The sequence below is a fragment of the Aquarana catesbeiana genome, linkage group LG01, assembly GCF_042186555.1.
Source record: "Aquarana catesbeiana isolate 2022-GZ linkage group LG01, ASM4218655v1, whole genome shotgun sequence".
NCBI lineage: Eukaryota > Metazoa > Chordata > Amphibia > Anura > Ranidae > Aquarana > Aquarana catesbeiana.
In genome coordinates this window covers 189525686-189543211 of record NC_133324.1, presented here as the reverse complement: position 1 = coordinate 189543211, position 17526 = coordinate 189525686, and the positions used below count along the sequence as shown (strand labels likewise).

The following is a 17526-nucleotide window of genomic DNA, read 5'->3' as shown; positions in this document are numbered from 1 at the left end:
GCTAAGGAAGGCCTGAGAGTGGTTGTAAATGTCATGGATTTATTGAGAGCCGCGCACACTCTCCTGTCATGCGAATTGAATACGGCCTTAGCCACATCAAATTCACATACATGTGAATCCAGCCCAAGTGTTTCCTTTCATCTTGTATCAGTGTATTTCTGCACCATAACAAATGTAATTGAAAATACTGCAATTAATCCATTGCTTCGCTCTTTATCTGCAGTCTTGGCAGTTCCTACACTTGTCCTGGATAGGTCGGATTAACTCCAGAAAAATAACCATTTTGCCCAAACGTTTATTATTTTCCCTCTTTTCCGGTGCAGGTTTTGTTACATTTTCTGCACTTGCTCCAGAATAGAATCTTTCGGTTCATCTTGACTAATAAACGTCCCAGGATCTCCAGAGCGACCCTTTTGAAGCATAAACTACGGGGGGGCTGGGGGTTCCAAACATCGCCAAATATTAGCCTCCCAGATTGCCCAATTATCCTTGTTTCATGCTTCAGTAGATATTACCCTTTGGGTGCTCTTGGAACTGCCCAACTGCGTCCCTATCACCATGCCAACCCTCCTTTGGCAACTCCATAATCTTTACCTATTGTTACTGAGCCTGCTTATGCATCATAGTCTACAAGTCTGGGATTCCGTGCTCTGCCTGCCTCTTGTCACCCTTCCTCCCAATCACTAATAACCCTCTTTTTCACCCAGGCTTGGACCAACCACAGGCATTTTCCTGTTGGGTTGCTAATGGGTTCACACACGTCCGACACTTTCTAACCACCAGATCATTCCCCTTGTGGGCTTTACTTCGTTAGACCCTTGAAATTCCAGGGGCAGAGTTCTTCCGCTACCTCTAACTTCAGCACTGGCTCGCCTTGCTGTGCAGAACCTCCATGTACCCATTCCAGGAAACTGCATTTGAACACACCTGCCAGTATTCTCTGGGATCCCCAGGCCTCATCTCAGCTCTCTGTGCTTCTCTGAGTAACTTCTTCTTCCACCCCTCTCACCTATGTAGCTCTGTGGGAAGAAGACTTGGCAACTCCTCGGTGGCCAAATGCAACATATAAGGTGCTTTTATGTTGGTATTGGGTCCCTACCCGCAGGGTTGTGGCCATTGGAGTGATGTCGTACACATATGGTGGACGTGTCCTAGACTAATTTGTTTCTGGTCCTGTGTATTTGGCCTCCTATTCACTTTGTTCCACCTGGCCATACAAAAAGAAGCCAAGTTTGCCTTATTACATTGTCCAATTCCGGGCCTGTTCGCAGAAGCTCGCTTCCTATCTATTTTTGTCAGCGAAAAGAAAAATTGCCCAGGCCTGGAAAAAACTATCTGTACTCTTCTAGGGGGTGAAAGATTGCATGACCGCGTTGATGCTTGCTGAACAGATGTCTCATGCCAAGTTCCTTAAAATCTGGGAACCATGGCTGTCATATGCCTTTCTTACTCTCCCCCCAGCCAGCTTGGCCCGTCTCTCAGGGACTGCCCCAATGCTTCCGAGACCTTTCCCCCCCCCTTCTCTCTGCCTTTAACCTTCTGGCCCCCATCCACTCCTAGTTTTTCTGATCCATTCTCTGCCTCCCTACTCGTTAGGTGCGTGACTCCCTTTATTTAGCACCTTTCTGCCTAACCTCCCTCTGGTTTTCATTCTGTTGTTCCTTTTTTGATCTGTATACTGCACAACCGTATAGATATTGATGGGCCCAGGGGACGCCCTGTTGCCATAGGGAATTTCTCCAGGACCCCTTGGCCCTTATGGCTTCATGGACAGCTTTTAGCACTCTACTTTACTGCTTATGCCCCAGTAGTGGAATGTCTCTTGGTGTCCTCATGTCCACTCCAGGACTATGGGCTCTGCATTGGATTTGATGATGTCGGAGGATCTGTGAACAGTGCGGGGACAGCCCCAGAATGTCCCTTGTTAGAACATAACTGCAGCACAATTAATTGGCTCCTTGTTCAGTTTCTCCTCCTCCAGTCTGAGCACTGCTATATAGTGGATTGCAAGATGCTCATACCAAATTAGATTTTTCCCTAAAATTCTGCCGTATATACAGATACAAATTGGAATTCAATGGTCCCTCTCTAAATAACTGCCAGCTATCCAGGCCCCAAGACAGCAAAGCAACCTCACACAATTCTATTCTCTTAGTATGCCATGTTTTATATATGGGATGAGGGGGTTTTTTTGTAGTATGTGGTGTTTTGTTTTCTCACATAAATTCCAGTATACATGTATTAAAATACTGAATGTTTGTCTTGCATTGTATGTCAAGGCAAAGATAGAAAAGAAAAATCTGCAACAGATGGATGCAGACAGAAAAAAAAAATCAGAGAAGTGTTCTAGCCTTTACCTACTCTGTGTTGCTATTGGAGTGATCCCCCACTTCCAGTCTGGTAAAAAAGTTGTCATCTGGACAGTAAATGAAAGGGATATACCTCTAATGGGGGAAGCAGTAAGCCTTAATAGTAAAAGTAAGGCTTTAATCCCTTCTCGCGTTTGGCTCTGCACTTTAAATAGCCAGAAAGCATTGCTCCAATAGTGCTACAAAACAACCAGGTGGTTCATAGCAACATTTAATAGAGAGGGACGGGGGAAGTAGTATTTTTCTCTGTGGTACCTTCTTATGAAAAACACCCTTGATGGGGAGATGCTATCATGAAAAAGGGGTCTAGGAAAATTTCCCATATGTCTGTAGGTTGTACACCATGTACTTATCTTTATAGAACACTGCTGCTAGGAAGAGTAGCAACAGTAATAAATGTATTTCTGACAGCACTGAAGAGGACCCAGGTTTTACAACCTTTCCTGAAAAAGCAGTTTTAGCAGTTCTGTTTGTGGATCTATTGCATTAGGCCATATAGCACTTTCCTTGTGCCTTCATAGCAGCATACTAGAAATAGGCCTCCTCCCATCCCCACCTTTGAGACCAATCCAAATATATAAAAGAATGAGAACAGCCCAGAAGCATTCCCCTTTTTTTCCTCAAGACTTTTCACCTGCAGACCAGTGCTTCCATGTCCCTTACCTATCGACTTGTTTGGTGTCTGCCTGGTTTCAGTGCTTTGATAGTTTGACTGACAATTGCACCGACATGCAACATTGTACCCAAATTAATTTTTTATATATTTTTTTGGGAGATTTTGATGTTTTTTAACAACCTTTGAGTTAATTTTTTTGCTAAAAAGGGAAAAAAATAATGTTTCCCTTCCTTTCTGTTAAAATAATAATGCCAGAATAGTTAACCCCCCCAGAAATGACCCTTTTTTCAAATGTAGACACCCCAGGTTGATCCCATTTTTGCCACATTTTTTTGGAAAAAGAAACATGCCAGTACGAACTGCTATATAACCAGTGCCGTTCATAAAGGGCACGGGGTAAATAAAGGGCCACCGATCCATACATTGATACATAAGTGGTTAAAGCAGCCATGGGCAGCAGAGGCAGGGTCCTGCTGATTTTGGGGTCAGGTCTGCTACCAAATAGATTTTGCCTCATGCCACCATAGCTATATACATGTTATGCTTGTCATTTGGCTTCACCCTTTTACCTAGTTTACCCCTAAAATATTTTCTTTTCAAATAGTGTTGTGATTCTTCAGCCTGAAAGCTTTCTCTGATCATGAACTATTCGCCACAAAGTCAAGACCCTCTTATGCCCATGTAAAAGCCCATCAATTAAGAGACCTCTCAATAGACAGGGATTTCAAAAGCTAGTATGCTGCCATGTAGGCAACAGGAAAGTGTATCAAATATGTAGTTTTCCTTTCTTGTTGCCTATCCATGGCATCAGACAGATGCTCCCTTGGTCTGTTCAAAATTACTTATAATGTTGTGGGATCATTATCTCACTCTTTTATGGATTTAAACCAATCCTGTTCATGAGGATGGGGTGGAGTGCTATCCCTAGTGTGCTGCCATGGATAGGCACCAGAGGAAAATGATGGTATTTGATAGAATTTTCGGTTTTCTCACTAGTCTAGAGTGAAGAGCAGGTAAGGCCTGGTGGGGAAGTTTTTTTGCAGACTGTGTGTTCAGAGCCGCTTACCCCTACCTGCACACCTGGCACATTAGTATGGGGGGCTGTGTCTGTGCGGCCACTTGAGTCCTAATAGATATCAATAGGCTGCCTACATGGGCAGTCTCGACAAGCTGCAAAAAATGGCTTCATTCATGGTATATGGGATCCAGCGCCTACCTCACATATGAATTCACTGGAACACCCAACACTTTTTTTTTTTTTTTTTTTTTTTTTTTTAAGTCATTATTTTAGAGAATCACATATTTTTTCCATCAATTTCCATAATCTTTTAGTTCAAGAGACATGGTAATATACTGCTCAAAAAAATTTAAGGAACACTTTGAAAACACATCAGATCTCAATGGGAAAAAATATCATGCTGGATATCTATACTTATATGGACTGGATAATGTGTTAGGAACGAAAGGATGCCACATCTTTTGATGGAAATGATCAACCCAAAAATACTCAGTTTTGCATTTGGCTAGGGTCACTATTGTTAGCATGAGGCGATACCTGGACCCTATAAAGCAGGCATGTCCAAAGTGCGGCCCGTGGTCCGGTTTCATACAGCCCCACTGGTAATTTGGAGATATATATATATATATATATATCTTTTGTGGCCCCCAATTCATTGAACGGACGCCAAGGATTTCATACCGGTACCTAATGGCAGTCAGGGTGCTATTGTATAGCCTGTGTAGAGGTCTGTGTGTCCCTCCATGGATATGCCTTCCCAGCACAGTCTCAAAAGCATGGAGGAGATTCCAGGAGACAGGTAGTTACTCTAGGAGTGATGGACAGGGCCGTAAATGGTCCTTAACCCATCAGCAGGACCTGTACCTGCTCCTTTGTGCAAAGAGGAACAGGAGGAGCACTGCCAGAGTCCTACAAAATGACCTCCAGCAGGCCACTGGTGTGAATGTCTCTGACCAATCAGAAACAGACTTCATGAGGGTGGCCTGAGGGCCCAACGTCCTCTAGTGAGCCCTGCGCTCACTGCCCAGCACCGTGGAGCTGGATTGGTATTTGCCATTGAACACCAGAATTGGCAGGTCCACCCCTGGTGCCCTGTGCTTTTCACAGATGAGAGCAAGCTCACCCTGAGCACGTCACAGACGTGAAAGGGTGTGGAGAACCTTATGCTGCCTATAACAACATTCAGCATGACCAGTTTAGTGGTGGGTCAGTGATGGTCTGGGAAGGCATATCCATGGAGGGACGCACAGACCTCTACACAGGCTATACAATAGCACACTGACTGCCATTAGGTACTGGTATGAAATCCTTGGCCCCATTGTCAGACCCTACGCTGGTACAGTGGGTCCTGGGTTCCTCCTGGTGCACAACAATGCCTGGCCTCATATGGCAAGAGTATGCAACCAGTCCCTGGAAGATGAAGGAATTTGTACCATTGAATGGCCCCAATGCTTGTTTGATCTAATAGAACATCTCTGGGACATTATGTTTCAGGCCATCCAATGACAGGTTCCACCTTATTCTATTTAGGAGCTCAGTGATGCGCTGGTTCAGATCTGGGAGGAAATACCCCAGGACACCATATGTTGTCTCATCAAGAGCATGCATACAAGCACGTGGGGACCATACAAACTACTGAGTACCATTTTGAGCTGCTGCTATAAAATTTCAGCAAAATGGACTAGCCTGCTGCATAAATTTCACTGATTTTCAGGGCGTCTTTGAATTCAGCCCTCTGTAGGTAAATAATTTTCCTTTCCATCAAACAATGTGGCATTCTTTCATTTCTATCACACTACCCAGTCCATATTATAGATATCCAGCATGATATTTTTCCCCCCATTGAGAGCTGATGTGTTTTCAAAGCGTTCCTTTATGTTAGACCTCTATCCAAGGTAGTACCAGTGGCACAAGTTTAAAGGGCTGTTCACACAACGTACAGCTACAAAAGAGGTAAACCGATGTGGTTTATCGCAGCTCTGGGCTGCATTGCAGTGTGAATCGGACACCCAGAAAACAATTGTTTTCTGGGTGTCCTTGCAGCGACCTCAGTTTTAAAATGCAGTCAACTGCCAAGCACCATACTGTGTGAATACATCCTTACCAACAGTTACGCACATATTTACGTGTAGCAATCCAACGGAGCCACCAATGCATCCGCCCAAGGGTCCACCTTATCCACCTTTCTATTGAGAGGCAATGCCTAAAGATCAACATCTGGCATTCACCATTACTGGTAAATTCTTTGGAAGACTTCCACGTAAAAGGGCATGCCCTCCACTGGTTGATACCTTTTTGGCTGTGATAATCTGCTTGAAAGTTTACAACCCTTGGTTTTTGAACTGCACACAGGACCGGCACATGCTTCTGCAAGTGATACTTCCAGTGCTTTTTTTTTTTTTTTAAAATACACACACTTCACCACTGTGGCAAAGACCGACTGCTAAATTTCTATCCTTGATTAGACTGCTGTATAGCTCTCCTTAAACTGCCATTAGGGAGGCTGGGAGGATCTTACCCACCTTTACTTTGCACAGAGGCACTCAAGAAGGGAGTGCACTGTCACCTCTTTTTGCTATAGCCATTAGTTCTTATCTGCTCCAATCCCTCCAATACAAGGATTCAAATATGGGGAGATAGATACGAAACCTTTTTCCACTTAAGGGCCAGATTTAATGTATGTGAATGCATGGAGGGCCGCATGCACCTGCTAATAAAAGAACATTACACAGCCCCCTGCACCTCTGGAGCCCTTTACATTACACAGCCCCCCCAGCTGTGTAAGCACAGAGGGAAAGGGGCACACAAAAAAGTTATTAACATTATGATCACTTTTACTGATGTCAGAAGGAACGTAAATATCCCTTGTAATAGGCAGTGACAGGTACTCTTTATCGAAGGAGCTGGGGGTCTATAAGACCAAAACCCTCATTAGCACTTAATCATTGAAAAAACACAAAGTTTGGCCGTTTTGAATACTGTCTTTTTTAATTTGGTGCCTTTAAAGCAGAGTTCCACCCCTTTCCCACTTCCAGGAGATGGGTCATGACTTATCTCCTGGAAGTCCCCCCCCCTCCGCGGGCCAATTAGAAAGTGACAGGGCACTTAGCACATGCACAGTACCGAACCAGCAGTGAAGCCACCTGGTTCCCTTAGCAGCACCCAGGAGTCGATCTGAAGATCGGCTGGGGTGCTGACTTCATGGGCTCCCTACACAGGCAAGTGCCCTAATATTAAAAGTCAGCAGCTACAGTATTTGTACTGTTAATTTTTCACCCAGGCTGAACAACCTCCAAGTCTGTAAACCGGAAGTGCAGCCATGACATTGCTTCTAGGTTACTAGAAGCAAGAAGACCCGATCAAAGCCGAACCTGGACTCTCCCATCCCATCCCGCTGCTTGGGCCAACAGCTGAGCGACTTCTTAGCCACATCATTTATCACAAAAAAGCCAACCACCAGCAAAAAAAAAAAAAAAAAAAAAAAAAAAAAAAAGGCGGGTGATGCGTGCAGCTGCAGGCATCACCCCGGTACAACCCCTTCAAACCAAAGCTGCATACTTGGATATGGCCGGCGTGAAGGAGGTAAAATGTGGGCCAGGTGGTGCATGTGTATTCATCACTTACACCGACGGGCCAGACATTCACCTCAACCCATTCCCCTTAGGGATAATGTTAAAGTATAGAATAGATTTAAACCATCTTTAGAAGGGAAAATCAGCTTCATAAAGATGATTAGGACTCAGCTGTTATATATTGCATCATCAATTCTATCTTCAGATCCTGCTTATGGTATAACAAACTCCCTTGGGTGAAACGAGAACACCTACAGAGAACCAAGGGGGGGGGGGTTGGCCTTACCCAATCCATGAGTCTATTTAACAGCCCAGCTACAATATATAGCAAGAACTTTTACTCCGGCAGAGGGGAGAAGCAGTAAGATTGCAGACGCCAACACATTGCATTTAAGATGTGGTCTGGATGGGCAATGTTGCTTCAGGCTTAGAAGCATCTTTTTTTGGCAAGTCAAATACACTTTTCCCTACCCATGTCTTCATGCAAACAGCGCCAGGCTATACTAGATTTAGCCCTATTTGAGGGTATTAAGTTACTCAGAATTGGAAAATCTATAATATGGTGCTAAATGGAAATGTGGAATTACCCATTTGTATCACATATTTGGTAATAGGGCTTTGTCCTTTTTTCCCCAAATTACAAGTTAAATCTCCCTTGCCACAGTCCATTAACTTCTACTACCTGAAATTGCAACATGCTATATCTCTATGATTCACATTGCAAGTTGTTGGTAAATATTTTCCCGAAAGATTACCCCTTTAGAGCAGCTAGATAGAAGAATGTGGGAGGAGGCTATGTTGGCAGTGCAATAGTGCTCCCTCAGCACCTCTTGCAACTGCATTTTCTCCTTAGAGTTCACTATACCCTTCTGGCAAACAGATACACCTATGATTGTGCCCAAATCTACACACATTGTAGAGTATATGAAAAAGGTAAATAGGGCAAAGTGGGACTTCTGTGCTATATATTCTGGCCACCACTGGCAAAGGTATGTGCATAACAAGACAACGGAATATTTTGCCCATATTGAGCAGAGCGATAGGCTCTAAATGTGAACCTGGTATACATACATACACACTTTAAAATGTAAAACTCAGTCATGTAAATGAAACACAGCAACTTGTGTTCTATAGCTTCCACATTAATAAGCCTCTCAAAAGGTATATTGGTTTACAGTTTTATTTGCTATACTTTAAAACAAACCATTGACGAAAAACACAGCATATTTTGATGCCACCATTTAAAGATATGTCACTGTAGTTTTGGTCATCAACTTGGTTGTGGCAAACAGGTCATACTGGAATATACCACCATGGATGTGAAGGCAATCGTGTCATAAGCAGATGGTTTCAGAATCCTGAAAAAAAAAAAAAAAGTCAGGCGAGTTAAGAACTCAGAACACAGTATTCACTAGTGCAATTAAAGGTTCTCAACATCACAAACCACAGCTTCAGTGTTGGAGGGACAGCCAACTACAGATGCCCCACAAGCCTATGGGTGAAGTTACCACCCAGGCTCTGCAGCAGTTGTCGGTAATCTCTCCTTCACAAAAGCCAGCCACTAGACAAATAGATCATGTGACTGGCCCGCCCTTAGTATAGGTAGGTATATTTATTTCAGGTACTTCTAGAGCGCTGTCAATTGACACAGCGATATCTATATATCCAACATTCACAGACATCTTTCCTTTTCCAGGGTAGTTCAAATAGGCTTAGAATGGGGGTAGGAGCGGGTTTAGATAAACGTTGCAGGCATTAAAGCGGGGGGTCCACCCACACCACCCAAAAAAAAAAAAAAAAAAAAAATAATATTAAAAGCCAGCAGCTACAAATACTGCAGCTGCTGACTTTTAATACATGGTCACTTACCTGTCCCAGGGTCCAGTGATGTCGGCAGGGGACGCAGAGAACCCGCTCGGTTTTCGGCAGCTGCTGCCGCCATCCTAGGTGAGGGAATCAGGAAGTGAAGCGTTGCGGCTTCACTTCCCGGTTCCCTACTGCGCATGCACGAGTCGCGCTGCGCGTCCCAAGTGGTCCCCGCTCTCTCCTGGGAGCTGTGTGTTCCCAGCAGACAGCGCGGTGGGGACGGGAAGAGGCATAGACTCCCATGGGAGTCTATGCTGGAAGTGGGTGCAGATACCTGTCTTAGACAGGTATCTGCACCCCCCTCCCCCCGAAAGGTGCCAAATGTGACACCGGAGGGGGGGGGAGGGTTTCCGAAAAGCGGAAGTTCCATTTTTGTGTGGAACTCCGCTTTAAAGTAGTTCTAAAGGCAGAAAGTTTTTTTTACTTAACCACTTCAGCACCAGAAGGATTTACCCCCTTCCTGACCAAGCTCTTTTTTGCAATACGGCACTGCGTCACTTTAACTGACAATCCCCCCCCCAGATAGAGATATACAAACTAGAACATGACAGATCACCACTCCCGATCACTGGGAGCAGTAGATCCCCGTCATGTTGCTAGGCAGACCAGGGAAATGCTTTGTTTACATAGGCATCTCCCTGTGTCACGATCACAGGCTGCCGGCGGACATAGTCCGTGGGAATAGCGACACGCAAGATGATGCAGCAACATACAGTACATTGTTTTGCGCAAATGTGCCACTTTGCTGACCTATATCGGTGGGAGGCGGTCAGCAAGTGGTTAATGAATTATGAAAAAAGAAAAACCCCTTTCTGCATGTAGTATGTGCACAAACACAGTGTCTCTTCCTCCTCATTGGCCCAGAGACAGCAGTGGAAACCCCTGGCTCCTGCTGCTGTCAATCATACCCAGTGAAGAGGGTACAGGGCTGAGTCCTGCCATCTGTCAATAGAGACAGACTGAGGCTCAGGAGCGAACCCACGTGTGCCTCTGTAGCAAGTGGCTTGCTATGGGGGCACTCAGCGGTGGAGCCAGGAATGCAGATGGGGGAACCTTAGAAGAGGATTTGGGCTGATCTGTGCAAAGCCATTACACAGAGCAGGCAAGTATGATGTGTTGGTTATATTAAAGAAAAAAAAAAAAAATAATATGTTTAGAAATCACTTTAAATGAGGAAAACAGCAGAACTTTTAAAATAAATTACCTCTCCAAAGTCTCGATTTATTGAATTTGCCAATTCAGTAACCTACAGTCATTGTAGTGACATTATCCAAAGAACGTCATTGTGCTGTGGCATCTAGGGCCTCTTTAGTATGCATCCTGTACAATAAAAAAAAAAAAAAAAAAGACACGTATACATGATTATAACAGCAATGAGTCTACTATTCATGTAGTTACACATTTTTAGAATTTACTTTCATGCATGGCAGAAACCTGGGACAGATGCATTTCCAACATTGTGCCGTTCATGCCTTAAAAAGTTATTCCAGCACAGCCATACAACCAAGTGCTATGTATTACAAGGTGTAGTAGGCTATGGTGGGTTTTATGTTTGCCTTTTCTGACACCTCATTTACTACTTTCAAAGTAAATGTGCAACACAAAGGCAGAAGAACTAAACAGTTCTGTAAAATATATGGTACACAATTTTACAATGTCACAAAACATTACTGAGGCTAAGTGGTTAGCACTACTGCCTTGCAGGACTGGGGTCACTATTAAGTTCCAGCAACGACACTATCTGCATTTTCTGTGCTTGTTGGATTCCTCCCACATCTGAAAAACTAGGGATTACCGAAATTTCAGCCGCCAAAACATATCTGCCGAAAATGGCCCTTTCGGCAAAAAGCCGAAAGAGAATTTTTGCCGATACCGAATGGGGCGGGGCCCTGCCCCTGGTGCCGCCTATCGGGGGGCTTCCTATATCATAGAAGAGAGGAGAGCAGCTGCCTGTTTGATTACAGCGCCGGGAACATCACAGCTTTCATTCCAAATAGCTGTGTGTTCCCCACTGCGCGCCGTCACGTACAGCCCCTCCCTCTTGTCCAGGCACTTTGATAGACAGATCACAGCTATTGAAATGAAAGCTGTGATGTTCCTGGCGCTGTAATCAAACAGGCGGCAGCGGCTCTCCTCTCCCTTCACTGGCTGCACTACCGGGGACACTGGTGAGGCTGCATTGATCTCTTGTACCATGTCCCCAGCCTCTGACCATCTCCTGTACCATGTCCGCAGCCTCTGACCATCTCCTGTACCATGTCCCCAGCCTCTGACCATCTCCTGTACCATCTCTGCAGTCTGACCATCTCCTGTACCATGTCCCCAGTCTGACCATCTCCTGTATAAAAATATTTTTAAAAACAGTTACTTTCAGTATCGGTGTTGTTTCAGTATCGGTTTTCAGGATCAAGGAAGATTTGTTTTCGGTATCGGCACCAAAAAACCCATACGGTGCATCCCTATGAAAAACATATGGGTAGGTTCATTGGCCCTACTATGTGCAGGTATGTATGCAAGATAATGACCCTAAATTGTAAGCTCCTTGAGGGCAGGGACTGATGTGAATGTCCAACACATAAAATACTGTTCGTTATCCCGGCTCTATAAATCTCTGATAAATGAGAACCACTGCCCACTCAACATATGGCTCCATTTTATTTGGAAACACTCGAGCCTCATGAGCATAGCCCTAGCCCCGGCCTTATTAGGCTACCCAGACCCTATAATATGGGGACTCGCCTTTGCTTCAACTACCAGTCAGTAGCTGCATTGATAATTTATGTGGCCCCTGGTGATGCTGGACCTGTAGTATGAGGAGACAATGGTAGCTTCATATATCATGCACAGTGCTGTCTGTCTCATGTTCTCTTTAGCTTTGCAATGAACTTACACGCAGTACATAAACTACAGGCAGCATACTCCACATGAGCCTCATTCATGGAATCGGGGCTTCTAACAGTGACCTAGAGAGGAAAAAAAAAAAAATACAACAGCATAAAAATTAGAAGTTCTGGCCTGGAGAGGCTACAAAAGCAGAATTCATACAATCAGGAGCATGGCCCTGGATGTCACTAAAAGGCTCCTAAGGCATTGACAAGTGATAAAAGGGAGAGGGGAGATCAGACACCTCACCGTTTTACTGCCCCCTGCCTGGACACTTGGAAAATTCAATAAATGGATGTGCTGGACAGTGCTTTTCATTGTATATAGATCAGAGGGGCAGTCAACTTCTGTGCAACAAGCACACTGGTGTGGTGAACTGCATGCAATTCATATAGGAATTGCATCATTCCTGTTAAACTGCATGAGATTTTGAGCCCATTCATTTTGTATGGCTCTGAATCACACTGTACACACACAAAGGTGCATGCACTTTGCCGCACTGGAATCAGATGGGTGTTCACACCTATGCAATCAGATTCTGACAAACGCACCAATTTGTGAACCATTTTCTTGGGGTGTCAAGTTAACATCAACACCTACAGCAGTTCACATGAATAGAGTGTGATTGTGATGCGGGAAGAGCACAGGAATTGCAGTGAATCCTGTACTGCATTAGTGTGAACCAGGGCTAATATATGTAAACCCAACACTTCATATTCCTGATATGTGCCTGCTGTACCATGTACTTGTATGAGAAAACATCCTGTTCTTTGTATTGCTTCCTTTGTGTGGAATCCCTGGTGTTCCCGCCAGTCTCTCTGCTTCCCTATTAAAAACTGAACACACTACGCAGGAAAGCACAGCATGGCAAGTTCTCTAGTTGTGCTGGAAACTCAGTGTACTCCTCCAATGATCAGACTTGTCCTGACAAGCTTCCCCACAGCCATTCACTAGGAAGACCAGGGTGCTGCTTATTCTCCACCCCCAGCTCGAGTTCATCCATATTGGAAGGATCTCATCAAATTTTATTGCAGGGGATGTCTAAAATCTTGCTTGTATATTGGTATAGACAAAAAAAAAAAAAAAAAAAAAAATCAGTTAACCAATCACATGGGGGGGGGGGGGGGGGGGACGTTCTGTAGTTCTGTATACCATCTATATACAGAACCCCTCCAGGATTGCCATATTGCTGTTACAGAAAGTTACAGCACTGCAAATTGAAAAAAGAAAAGGTCATTTTTAAATAACCTTGAATTACAATATAACTTTTCCATTTGTATAAAATCAGGCAGGTCGTGTAAACACATATCCCGATTCTCAGGGAAGAGAAAACAGATCGTGTGTTCATACTATGTATGAACACAGATCTCTCTCCTAGTCAGTCCCATCCACCCCCCCTACAATTAGAACACACACTAGGGAACACAGTTAACACCTTGATCGTCCCCTAGTGTTAACCCCTTCCCTGCCAGTGACATTTATACAGTAATCAGTGCATTTTTATAGCATTGATCGTTGTACAATTGTCAACGGTCCCAAAAACCATGTCAAAAGTGTCCAACTTGTCCGCTGCAATACCACGGTCCCAATAAAATTTTTTCGCAGATCACCGCCATTACTAGTTAAAAAAACAAAAAAACATAAATCTATTCCTCCCATTTTGTAGATTCTATAACTTATGTAAACCAATCAGTATACGCTTATTGCGATTTTTTTATTTTTACCAAGACTACATGTCGGCCTAAACTGCGGAAAAAATATGAGATATTTATTAAAACAAAAAGTACGTGTTTTCTTCAAAATAGTCTTATTTATAACACGAAAAAAAAAAAACGCAGAGGCGATCAAATACCACCAAAAGAAAGCCCTATTTGTGGGAAAAAAAGGACGTCAATTTTATTTGTGTACAGCATCGCATGACAGTGCAATTGTCAGTTAAAGCAACGCAGTGCCATATGGCAAAAAATGGCCTGGTCCTCGAGCAGCCAAAACTTCCAGGGCTGAAGTAGTTGTAAGGTCTCATGGTTTTTCACCTTAATGAATTAAGGTGAAAAACCTGTGCTGCCCCTGCCCCCCAGAGCCCCTCCTTTTCTTACCTTAACCTGATCGTTCCAGTGATGGGGACGAGCACAGCAGCTCTAGGTCCTCATTGAATAGATTGATAGCAGGAGCCACTGACTCACTGCGGTCAATCAAATCCAGCGACACAGGAGCAGGGCCGAGTCTTGCTGTCTGTATCAAAGGACGCAGCAGGACTCAGGAGCTCACCCGCACGGGTATGCCCATGGAAAGCAGCTCTCCGTGGGGGCACCCAATAAAGAGGGGCCAGGAGCGCCACAAGAAAAGGAAGATTGGGGCCGCTCTGTAAAACCCTTACATAGAGCAGGCAAGTATGTGAAAAAAAAAAATTAAATTTGCACATGTGAACTGGCTCTATCAAAAGTCGGTTTGACTTGAGTCATGCAAATCAGTTGCGGTTCAAAATGCATTCAATTCACATACATGTGCATGGACAAATAAGCCAATAGAGGGGATTTTAGAGGAGACAGATGTGCACATGAGGCCTAGCTGTATGGTCATCCTAACCTCTGCACACCAACAGTATGCAAATATGCAGCCTCTCGGCAGGTGAACCCTTAACACCAAGTGGCTGCATATTTACCCAGCGGCTACTAAGAAAAAAAAAAAAAAAAACCCACACTTTTTTTGACTCATGTTATGACACCATAGGGCACAGTGCATTCACCTGTCCTATGAGTGACAAGCACATTGAAAGAAGCTCCCCACACCTCACGCTTTTCTTTGCCATGTGACAAAAGGTCCTGAGCCACATTGGGGATGGCGATAATGTCGCTGCACATTCCCAGAACACACCGGGGTGAATGCGATCTACACCACAAACACTCCGGATACCCCCCCATTGGGGTTCAGTGCATTGATATGTTTTGGGGCATTTTACTACAGGAAAAGAAATGCAGCACATTCTACTTTCTCCCCCTGGGACTGAGAAGCACAAGAACACTGAACTATGCCATGGAAAATCATATAACCCACCATATAATCCATGCATTTTTAATGCAAAAATAAACACCGCACTGGACTGCATGTGGTGTGACCTGCCCCCAAGAGGACCATCAGTCAGTGGAACCCAAATCTCTTCAAATATTGTGTAACCATCTCCAATCACCACCCAGAGGTCATGTCTATGGGGTGATCGGAGAAGAATCCCCCCCAAGGAGAAGACAGGCCGGGCACCCCACGTGGTGCACTACACTAGCTCAACCCAGGAGAGGTCACAGGCTGAACTCCATGTAATACGTCTGAATCTCACCTACGGTGGGAAGTGTCACTGGATATCACCGGGCTGGGGCTCTCACTGGCCGGGAACACCGGCACCAGCAGCCGACCGCCGCCATGACAAGACCGCGAGATTCAGAGGACACAACACACGTGCCGCTCCCCGACCGAGCCGGGCAGAAAGGAAGAGGAAGTCAGCGAGTTTAGATACTGCATGTCCTGGGCTGTACCATGTGAGCTGAGCGGGGGAGAATGGACTGTACTATGTCGGAAGCCGTGTTGTACTAGACAATTAGAGAGCAGTGAGGAGAGAAGTGTAGGAGGAGGATTGTAAAAGAACAGAATGTCTTAGATGGTGTACAGTACAGCTGTGGAATGTTTTATGAGAGGGCATTAATGTATATCTCATCCTCAGGTCATGGCAGCAAACTGTGCAGCTCCCATTTCTGTTTTTTGCAGTGAAATGTGAGACTCCAACCCCTCTCCCCATGTTTATTATGTGTTCCCTCAGCATACCTAACAATTATTTTAGGAATAAATGCAGGTATGGATATAATATAAACATAGCTCCCAACTGTCCCTGATTTTGACGGACTGTCCCTGATTTGGAGCAATGTCCCTCTGTCCCTCTTTCCTCCTCATTTGTCCCTCATTTTGGTCTGATCTATATAGTTGTATATAAAATGCACTTTTTATCTTTCAAAACGTGTTTCCCCAATGCTAAAACTTTCATCCAAATTCTAAATTGTTGCATTTGTACATTTTAAAAGCCAATATAAAGGAATAGTAGTGGTAAAAAAAAGCACTTGTGGATTTAATTAACCTTTTTTTTGGTTAATTCTCCTTTAAGGGGGTGTGGCAGGGGGCGTGTCCTATGTCTACAAGTAGGTGTCCCTCATTCCCATCTCAAACTGTTGGGAAGTATGTATACATACCAGTGTGACTGTGAATATACCATACCTGCTCCCCTTCACTTGTCTGTGGGTACTGTGCTGGGCATAATGTGCCAGTCTGATGCCTTGTGAACACAGGGGGTCAGTCCTTGGCTCAGCTCAGTCACTGTAGTAGCACAGCTGTAGACTTTTCTATTTGCTTCTTTTGTACAGCGCATGCGCAGCCTTGATGGTGATGTCTGCAAATATGGCTGTGAGAACCTGTGCATGCGCAGTAAGACCAGCCTGTACTGCCACTACTGCACATGCAGAATATCTTGCTACCATATTTTTCACATCATATTATTGTAGCACTGACCCCCGCAGGAGCTGCTGATTTATTTGGGCCTGTACTCTGCTTTATACCCCTTTATACCCCCTTGAATATCTGTACCCCTGACACAGCTGTGGTGTATAAGTGTGCAGTCAAAAGGAAATCATGAAGGCAAGTTCACAATACTCAATATAATATACCTGTCTGTAGTTACCTTACCCTCCTCTCGGCTGGTGATGAAGAGGAAAACAACACTCACACAGTTAGATTTGAATAATAACCTTATTTACTGTAGTTGTATTAGAAAGGTTAAACTACAATGGTTGTACTGTCAAACCAACATAGTCTGACAGTCAACTAAACTTTATATTACAAAGATACAATACAGGTATAAAATGTCTGAAATAGTATATGAGAGGTATAACAAAGTAAATAGGATAGCCGTCAGAGTGAATGTATCTCACTATGAGCACTGTCCTATTTCCTGCGCGCTTAAGGCTATACTAAATCAAATGTTGACTTGATTAAGTACACTAGGGAGCTCCCTCCTTTAATATCACACCGCCCCGATATAGTAAAATAACCCAAGGCCTTGCATGTTACAGAACAGTCCTTCTTTATCTTCTTTTCTTCTGCTAACAAACAAAATAGATTTGTAATCCAAAGGGTTAGTGACTCCCGATCAAAGTAGACTGAAAA

The 17526-nt window shown here is 44.2% G+C and overlaps 1 long non-coding RNA gene and 1 other non-coding gene across 2 annotated transcripts; both read right to left on the bottom strand.

Moving 5' to 3' along the window:
- Positions 1–8741: 8741 nt before the first annotated feature.
- Positions 8742–15838, bottom strand: LOC141137767 (uncharacterized). Its single transcript, XR_012243685.1, has 4 exons — positions 15656–15838; positions 12332–12404; positions 10646–10761; positions 8742–8933 (listed from the first exon to the last, which is right to left on the bottom strand). It is a non-coding gene; the product is annotated as an uncharacterized lncRNA (long non-coding RNA).
- LOC141125040 (small nucleolar RNA SNORA13) lies at positions 10921–11050 on the bottom strand. Its single transcript, XR_012241342.1, has one exon. It is a non-coding gene; the product is annotated as a small nucleolar RNA SNORA13 (small nucleolar RNA).
- Positions 15839–17526: the final 1688 nt, after the last annotated feature.